Genomic DNA, 8,784 nt, shown 5'->3' on the forward strand with positions numbered 1-8,784 from the left:
TATAACCCTTAAAGGGGTCATCACCTGGTTTTTTACATATCCAGTCCCTCTTGGATCGCTTTGGATCAATTCTTAAAACTTATTAGAATTTTTTTTTTTTCAAAAAATCAAACAGAGAGCTTGTTCTGACCCTTTTTCATACCGCGACTTTCTCACGCGAGATTATGCGCAAGGTTTTGACCGGTCCGGATGTGCATTGTATTAATATGTAATGAGGCGCGCGTTGATTGGCCGCAGGAAGGACAGAGTCGGAATGGGGGGCGAGCCTGCATGCACACACGGACTCCAAAACAAACAGCCCCCTGTCATGGTGCACACACTAAATGACAAACCTTACGGAATTCAGGCATTTATGTACGAGCCGGAGTCGGAAACCGAACGGGAAAGTGAAGAGGCAGAGACGGTGGAAGAGGCAGAGACGGTGGAAGAGACACGTTTACAGCAGGATGTCTCTGAATGGTAAATTCTTTGTTTTTTCCTTCTTACTTTTCACACTCGTGTTTTACATGTAAGACCTGAGTTTCAAAGCTGGCAGTCACGATGTATGGCGTGAAAATGACAGAGAAATGAGCAGATTCGGCATGCTCACTCAGAAAGTCTGGCTGAGGACGGCTGTGAGCCGATGCTTAATATGAGTCAAAATCTCGTGCTTTAGGAACGCGCACTACTGTGCGCTATTCCTGTTCAGAAAAAGAGCCAAAGCTAAAAAATAAGCCAATTTCAAACTCCAGCCATTCAGGCAAGTTTCAACAGAGGTCCAACACCAATATGCATGATTTAACGAGAGAAATTGCGATTTCCGGGTGATGACTCCTTTAACATAACACCATAAGCACCTACTTATCTTGCACTACTTACACTTCTATCTCCACCATCTTGAGCAATTATTCTGTGCAATTGTAGTGCCTGGTACTAAGACTACCTTTAAAAATGCCTGACAACGCCACCTCCCGCTAAGGGGCAGGAGGAACCCTTAAACCTTTAATGTCTACAATGCAATTTGTGACCCACTCTGACTTCCCCGAACAGAAACAATTTACCAGAGGCGTATCCTGTGCAAAAGTTAAGTTGGCTTTATTACAATATATAGATCAAATTTCACTAAACATAGGCATGAGGCAATAAAACAATCTCATTGGGTGGTTAAAGTCAATCAGTTCTCCTCACAATAAGGGCGGGTCAGCCATACACAGCAACAATAAAATGACTGTGGGAGACAGAAAAAGGAGACAGCAATTCTACCACCACACACATGCACTACACACGTAATAGCACTACACACTTAACCTCTATTTACATATGATTTTCGCAATGAATTACATGCAGTGTCACGACCAAATATACACACCACTACAGAGTGTCACCCGTGCAGTCCCACCACAGAAGGAGGCTGTGTGTCAGTGCGGACCCGGCCTTTCACAGAGTCAAGCTGTAGGTACAAAAGAGAACAGAAACATTAAATGACATCACCATCCAAATGACTACTACTCAGTACATCAAGTATTGTAGAAAATGTACACCAATTGCCTCAAGCCTACAAATCAAACAGCAAAAAGTAAATTAACAGTAGAAAACAGTGGCTGGCCTGGTCCTTTAAAGAAAACACAGAATGCATTAGTTGCCATCCCAAGGTTCAAGATATTGCACATAAGTAAAACACTAAAACATAGTAATAAAAATACAAGCCTACTTTGCAAGGGCACACAAACTCCCGTAATTAAATAATGCGGGAGCAGAAGGAGCAATCCAGTGCATCAACTATTTAAAAGGAAACAAAGTTATAAATACCAGAAATCTAAAAATACATTAAAAAAAACAGATAAACACATGTATATTGTTTACCAGTATCTGTGCCACAGCATCCGTCAGTGGTCACGTCAGTCCTGAACTGAAACATAAATAAAATATACTTAAAATATCTTTCAGATAATGTTACCATTTCCACACAGGTTAAAACACTTAACACAAAGAGCGCTGGCAGCACACGGACACATGGTGACATAGGTGAGACGCAAACAAAAGGCTAGCACAAACCTGAGCTATGTCCGGCTTTCACCCTGTATGAGAGGGAGAGTACACCACACCAGGTGCTGCAGCCAAGTCAAAGGGCTCTCCACTGAGACAAGCAGCACTTTATCACTTCCTGATTGACAGCCGGTCACATGACTGCAGGCAATCAGCTGGTCATGTGACCATGTGTCCATGGCAAGTATCACACTATCCCCACACAATAATACTATTTTCTTTTTTGTATGTATTCATATTCATACACTGAGTCTGATTATTTTAAAGTGCTGTCTTTAAACACTATGTATTTATGTATCTAACCTCAACAAGGCAATACTCTGACACTTTATTTAAATTATCTCTATATGTGTCTACCTGCTACTGTGAAAAGTGAATTTCCCTAATGTGAGATACATAAATGTCTCAAGTCTAAACTACCACATTTAGAACTTACCCTCCTCCAACACCTTCGCCACTCATACAACAAATAACATAAACAACACAGGCAAATACATTATTACACTTCAATTACACTCACATATAAAGGCAAACCTTGAAAGTAATAAACCACTACATTTACAACTTACCCTTTTCTACCTGCATTACGATCTGTAGCATTTCTGCATCAGTAACCTCTGCAAGTACACACAATCATAGTGTTAGATGAACTATTTAACCTGTTCCCACACTCAATTACAGGGTTCGTACACATTTTTCTGGGTCAGATTCAAGCACTTTTCAAGCACTTTAAACAGTCATTTTCTAATGTTTTCAGCACCTTATCGCAAGTGTAAAATACATATCTACAGGAATATATATAAACTCTTGTTTATTTTTCTTTCAGTTTTTATCACAATTATGTAGATTGAATTATGCTATAAACATCTAAAATGATGTTTCATCAAAGCAAAAGGTTTATAAATTCAAGGAGGACACAAAATTTTATCCAAAAAGAGGTATGCCTTCTTTAAGCAAACTTGCACAAAGACAGACCTGAAAGCACCCTGTACTTTTGTTTTTGGACATACATTTTTAGGTTTCAAACTGTCTAACCTATCTGTAAGAACTATTGGCTTGCCATCTAATCTGACTTTATTAGAAGTAAGTAATGAAAAGTGGAGACAAGTGAAGATTCCTTTTTCACACTTAAAGCTATTACAGATGTCAATGCCTGATGTGACGTTACAGAGACAAACTGAAAAGTCACGTTTCCAACTCTGTCGTTAATCAACTGGTGTGAGTCACTTGTCTTCTGACAGCCTGTCAGCAGCAGGAAAGATGCTCTGTGCTACAAAGAGCGCTGTTGGCTTATTCATCAAAGCTTATTAATATTGACCATGTCATCAGTCCAAGTTGCATCAAATTCCACCTTCTCCTCAGCCATCCTTCTCTATTCCTACCAACTGCATGTGTGACGATACACACACAGGCCATATATGGCAGACACAGTCAGGCAATAACTTAATAACTTAATTTGATTAATGCTGAATTAATTATTATTTATGGTTTTATGGTTTTCATATTAATTACATGCGTCAATGCGTATGTTTTTTTCAGTCTTAGTTAACACGTTAACTTTGACAACATTTTATCTAATTTCCTGTGTAAAACCACTAATTTAGTTAATGTTAGCAGTTATCATAAACAAAGTGTTAATGTGCAGCGTTGGCCTAACTTACTCAAAAAGTCTAAACTTACATGTCATGTGACTGGAGAGCACAGTCTCTCCCATGGAACAAATCTCTCAATTCTCTTACTGATTTTATTTCTGCATGTACACAAACTATCCAGTCTGATCCCAATTTTATAAAAGACAGAGTTATAAAGTCAAGCACTTTCAAGCATTTACACTTAAATCCAAGCACTTCTCAGACCTTGAAAACACAACATTGAAATTCGAGCACTTTCACAGATTTAAAGCAGCCGTACAAACCCTGACTTTTCATATACATATACTGCTGACTCACAGTAACTGAACTTACCACATCAAGCTGCCATCAACTCTTCTTTAAGTTTGGCATTATCAGCCTTCAACTGCTGGATGGCTTTTTCTGATGTTTCAGCCCGCTTCGCAGACTATGCCGCCTGCTTCTTGAAGGCACGATTTTGCCTCAGAAGCCGGTCCACCAGCTTCATCCCCATCTCCCCCACTTGCAGGCTTTGTTTAAAAAGCTTTGACCACGGAACAGCCTCATCCAAGCATTGATACTGCAACATACACACAACATACAAACATTTCACCGGCATAAATAAACATTACCTGTTCCTTATATTTCTACTATACACGTAGGCACTCAAACCCACATAAGTATTTTTCTAATGTTTAAATTACTGTTTATAGCTACTAATGTATCTAACGCTGTTACTCTGATGATAAATAACTTAAATATAGAATCTGTGTATATAATGACAACCTTCAGACATGTAAATGTGACAGCTGTCTAGCACACTGTCAACTTGTTTGACTTTAAATATGGACACAACCTCCATTATAGATATTTCAGAATCACTCACAGTTTATTGACGCCTGAGGGTAAATTGCTTTTGTTACACTTGCTACTAATCAAAGTCTAAAATATGCAGAAAATGCATTATATATATCTATATACCTATATATATAGAGAGATATATAGATATATATAACAGGCTTATAATAATTCCCTACTATTACTTAAAGTCTGTGTAAACCAAAATCAGCCATTTTCTTCCAAACACATTAAACGGGTCATAAATGTGTTTACTTAAAACATGTAATAGCCATTCGGCCATATAGAATTTAATTTTGGAGCTAGGCTCACAAACAGTTTTTCAACATTTCTGTGTTCAGGATTTAATGGGCGGGTCAGAAATCATGCAAATCATGGCTGCGTTACGTAACGCGGCCATATGATTTGCATAAACCCCGCCCTGCTGCGGAAGTGCTATAAATACGTTCAGCGCGTCGGCTTCAGCGGTTCTCCCACTCACTCTCCAGTCTCGGATAGCATTGCTTACAATAGTTTGCAGCTAGCTAACCAGTCAACCAGTCAGCTAACCAGCCATGTCTCCTCCACATCGCTCTGCATCTTTCCTGGATGCCACAGTGTGACGGCGCTGTTAGCTTATTTAAGTTTCCTTCGGATGACAACGTAAGGAAACGGGGGAGTCCATTGACGCTGGTCAACTCCGTCCCCGGCTTGCATCCTCTCCTCCGCAGACGAGGAGATGTGGCCGCTGCTGACCGCCGCTGACACTCTCCGTCCCGCTGACGGCGGGTCCCACCGGCATAATGTGGCCACCACCGCAGCCGACCCACTCCGTCCTGCTGACGGCGGGTCCCACCGGCATGATGTGGCCGCGCCACAGCCAGCCCTCCGTCCCGCTGACGGCGGGTCCCACCGGCATGATATGGCCGCGCCGCAGCCGACCCTCTCCATCCCGCTGACGGCGGGTCCCACCGGCGGTATGTGGAGGTAGTATCAGGGTCGCATTATTGGTGAGCCGTCCCAGTGTGAACGGCTAATCTGGAGGCGCGGCGCGAGGGCGTGTCGGTCTGACAGTCTAACTGCACAGGTCCTTCACTTAACTAAATACAGAGAAATGTCCCACAAAGCAGCGTTACATGACCGAACAAAAGTAACGTAGTAACTATAACTGTCTTTAGCAACTTATATGAGGAAAACAAATACCACAGCTGTATGTGGAAAAGCGTCTGTCCTCCTGTCCGTCCCCTCCCTGTCCTCCCGACTCTTCCTCACATTTCTGCTCACAAAACAGCGTCTGTCACGCTTGTCACAAGAGTGTTTAACTCACCGAGTGTTTGACGAAAATAAATCACCGCGACCGCCAGCCCTCCTGACCGAGACTTCAGGAAACTGTCCCCCAGAAAACAGCCTCAGTCCCCGCGAGTGACAGAGTCAGACAGCGTCCTGTTTACTGATGGTGATTATGTATAATTATGTAATTTAGCGCGAAAAACTTCACTCCGTCACTTTCCAGGATGTTTAGTGGGTCAGGATCTCATCACTACACGTTATAACAGCATCTATATGATTATAAACTGTCCGCCGGTTTAGATAGACAAGGGGAACACCTGGGGAGACACGGACGTCATTAACATGACGTGTAGCCCCCGCCGCATGGGCCTGGTTCCAGCGTCTCTAACTGACACGCCCCCAGCGTTTCACAGCAGAAAGAAGTGCTTGTTTTTCCTAGCGTTGGGGTCAGCGTTACTGTTAAAGCCAAGTGATGGATGAGAGGTGAGGGTTGACTAACTGTCAGGCTCCAGATGGCTCCTCCAGGAGGTGTTGGCTTGAATGTTTCGGGCTGTTTGTAGTGCACCTTCAACCAAACCCTAACCCCAATCCTAGCGTTGGGGTCAGGGTTACTGTTAAAACAGTTATAGATGATGGACAGTAACAGGCTGAGCAGGAGTCCCTGCAGTGCTGCTGGGCTGGATGGTGTCAGTGGGACATCATCTGGGTCGGTACTCACGGTGTTTGTGGGTCCAGTCTCCTCTGTCCACCACATCGTCCATCAACCGGGTCTGCCGTTCTGACTCCATCGACGGCTGACATGTCATTAAGAATGTTTAACCCTCAAGTTGTGTTCGTTTCATGTTAAACAATTTTGTGTTCCTGGTCAAAAATGACCGGTCCATTTAAACTCATCATAAAAACTGTATAATACATATATTATCACTACTTCTTGTGTTAGATCTTTTTATCAACTTCAGTTCTTGTGAACATTACAAGTTTTGAACTTCTATTTGTTATTTATGGCCTGTATACCTCACTGATCTGAGCGTATACATCTTGAATTCGAGTTCTAAAAAGTATCATTTCTGGATTATTTTGAGTATAAAAAATAATCAGATGAAACATAGTATATTGTTCATCACAGAGTCAAAGTTACCATGGACATTTGTTTTGAAACCATTTAATTTTTTTATACAGTCACATAAAGTAACACTAGTCATGTTTCTGGTCAAAGGGTTAGGTGGTTCTCAGGTGGGGATGAAGACCAGGATAAGTTCCCATTCTTTGACCTGAATGTGACAGCAGCCTCAGCATGGCCATCCTCTTCATCACTGGATTCCTCCCCATCAGTTAATTCTTGGTCTGGATTATATTCTGTGTCGTCTTCATCTTCTGACACTTCCTCCTCTAATCCATCCTCACTGTCAGTTTCCTGGCCTCTCTCCTCTTCACCAGTGTGGTGATCACATATGTAATCAATAGCCTCACTTATGGTATATCGACGTTCCATGGTGCTGCCACACAATGAATTGTGAGCAGGGCCTCAAAAAAGCATTTATATAGGCTACCAAAGCTGCGAGAAAAGTTCAATATTATTGAAACAATGTTCCAACAACTTTCTGAGAACAGGTGTTGTTCCCGTGGGAGAGAGACTCTACTGGGCTAAGGTTCCCGTGGTAGTTGCCTGGGAACCAAGGTGTGTGTGTGTGTGTGTGTGTGTGTATGTGTGTGTGTGTCCATATGACAAATGAGGATGTACCTGAGATCAGTTTTTTACACTTATTGTAGTCTCCCCCATTCATTTCTAATGACTGGTCATTTTTGACCGGGAACACCAAGAGTGTACAAAAGTTGAATAAAATACACAAAATTGTGTGCATTTATTTTGTGTGTTGAAATCCTCTTTGTGGACAAAGTCATGGACTCTTAGGTCAGTCTGATCAAATTAAATACATTTTTCAGAGATAAAACTTTTAAATCGGACAGATTTGACCGGAACACAACATAAGGGTTAAGAAAGACGCAGGAATTATGATTTCATACTCTAATTATAATAATAATAATCATAATAAATTACAGCAAACTAAACTATCTACCAAACATTTAAAATACAATGCCTTTAAAATCATAATAAAATCATATGTGGTGATCAGCAGTATATATGTCAGCATTAACGTAATGTATCGGTATGTTAATGACCCCAAACTGTTAGCTAGCTAATGATGATAATATCGATAACATTACTGTGGGTTCAATAACAGGTTTACCTCTCAACGGTCCTCTCAGCCGGAGATAAACCAGAGCCGCTTCTCCTCTTCCTCCACAAGCAGAAGGATTAAAAAGGAAATCAGGAATTCCAGAAGCTCAAACAGATCTGACAGTCAAACTTTACTCTTCTTGTCACTTTTGCGAACCTTACCTCACCAGAAATAGTGAGGTGCGGATAGGGGCTGAAACATCTGGTGACGCAACCAGGAAATGTTGCGAAGGGTAGACCGTCCAAATTCACAACAGGCTGACGAGGCCTGTAGGTCTCTCTGAAGGACCCGGCTTTTGCTGGCGGCGAAGGATGGGTCACTGAAGGATGCTACCCCTGAATTCGGACACAGCCTATGTTTGTCATCACTGCACATAAATGAGTGTAGAATAATGCTTCACTTGCCTTCTTTCAAAAATGTATTTATGGCTGTCTATCAGTGTAAAGCTTTTGATCTAAGTTCTGCTTTGTTTGCCAGTTATTATTCCAAGAAGTGCGTGCTGCCACCTTTTGAAGTTTTAATAAAATCTGATGAATATGCGGATGACTTACTGGAATTGAATGGAATTATTCAGAGATTATAAAGAGAGGATACATGTGCCTTGAAAGACAACAGTGCCATCTAGTGGCGACTTGTATCATCTACACCATCAATTAATTTGCTTCTAAGCAAAATTGACCACTTCCTGTTGGACTGAGAGTGTGGGTGTAAATGAGTCATTTGTGCGTCTTGTCATAACACACATGCGTGCCAAATTTCATTCATGTACATGCATGTAGGGC

At 41.6% G+C, this 8,784-nt stretch overlaps 1 long non-coding RNA gene across 2 annotated transcripts; it reads right to left on the reverse strand.

Annotated features, from left to right (window-relative positions):
• Positions 1–1,059: 1,059 nt before the first annotated feature.
• LOC115577993 (uncharacterized) lies at positions 1,060–2,107 on the reverse strand. Of its 2 annotated transcripts, XR_003983331.1 has the most exons (4): positions 2,035–2,107; positions 1,843–1,888; positions 1,691–1,758; positions 1,060–1,429 (listed from the first exon to the last, which is right to left on the reverse strand). It is a non-coding gene; the product is annotated as an uncharacterized LOC115577993 (long non-coding RNA). The 2 variants fall into 2 exon arrangements; XR_003983330.1 differs by lacking the exon at positions 1,691–1,758.
• Positions 2,108–8,784: the final 6,677 nt, after the last annotated feature.

Source organism: Sparus aurata, unplaced genomic scaffold (assembly GCF_900880675.1).
Source record: "Sparus aurata unplaced genomic scaffold, fSpaAur1.1, whole genome shotgun sequence".
Lineage (NCBI taxonomy): Eukaryota > Metazoa > Chordata > Actinopteri > Spariformes > Sparidae > Sparus > Sparus aurata.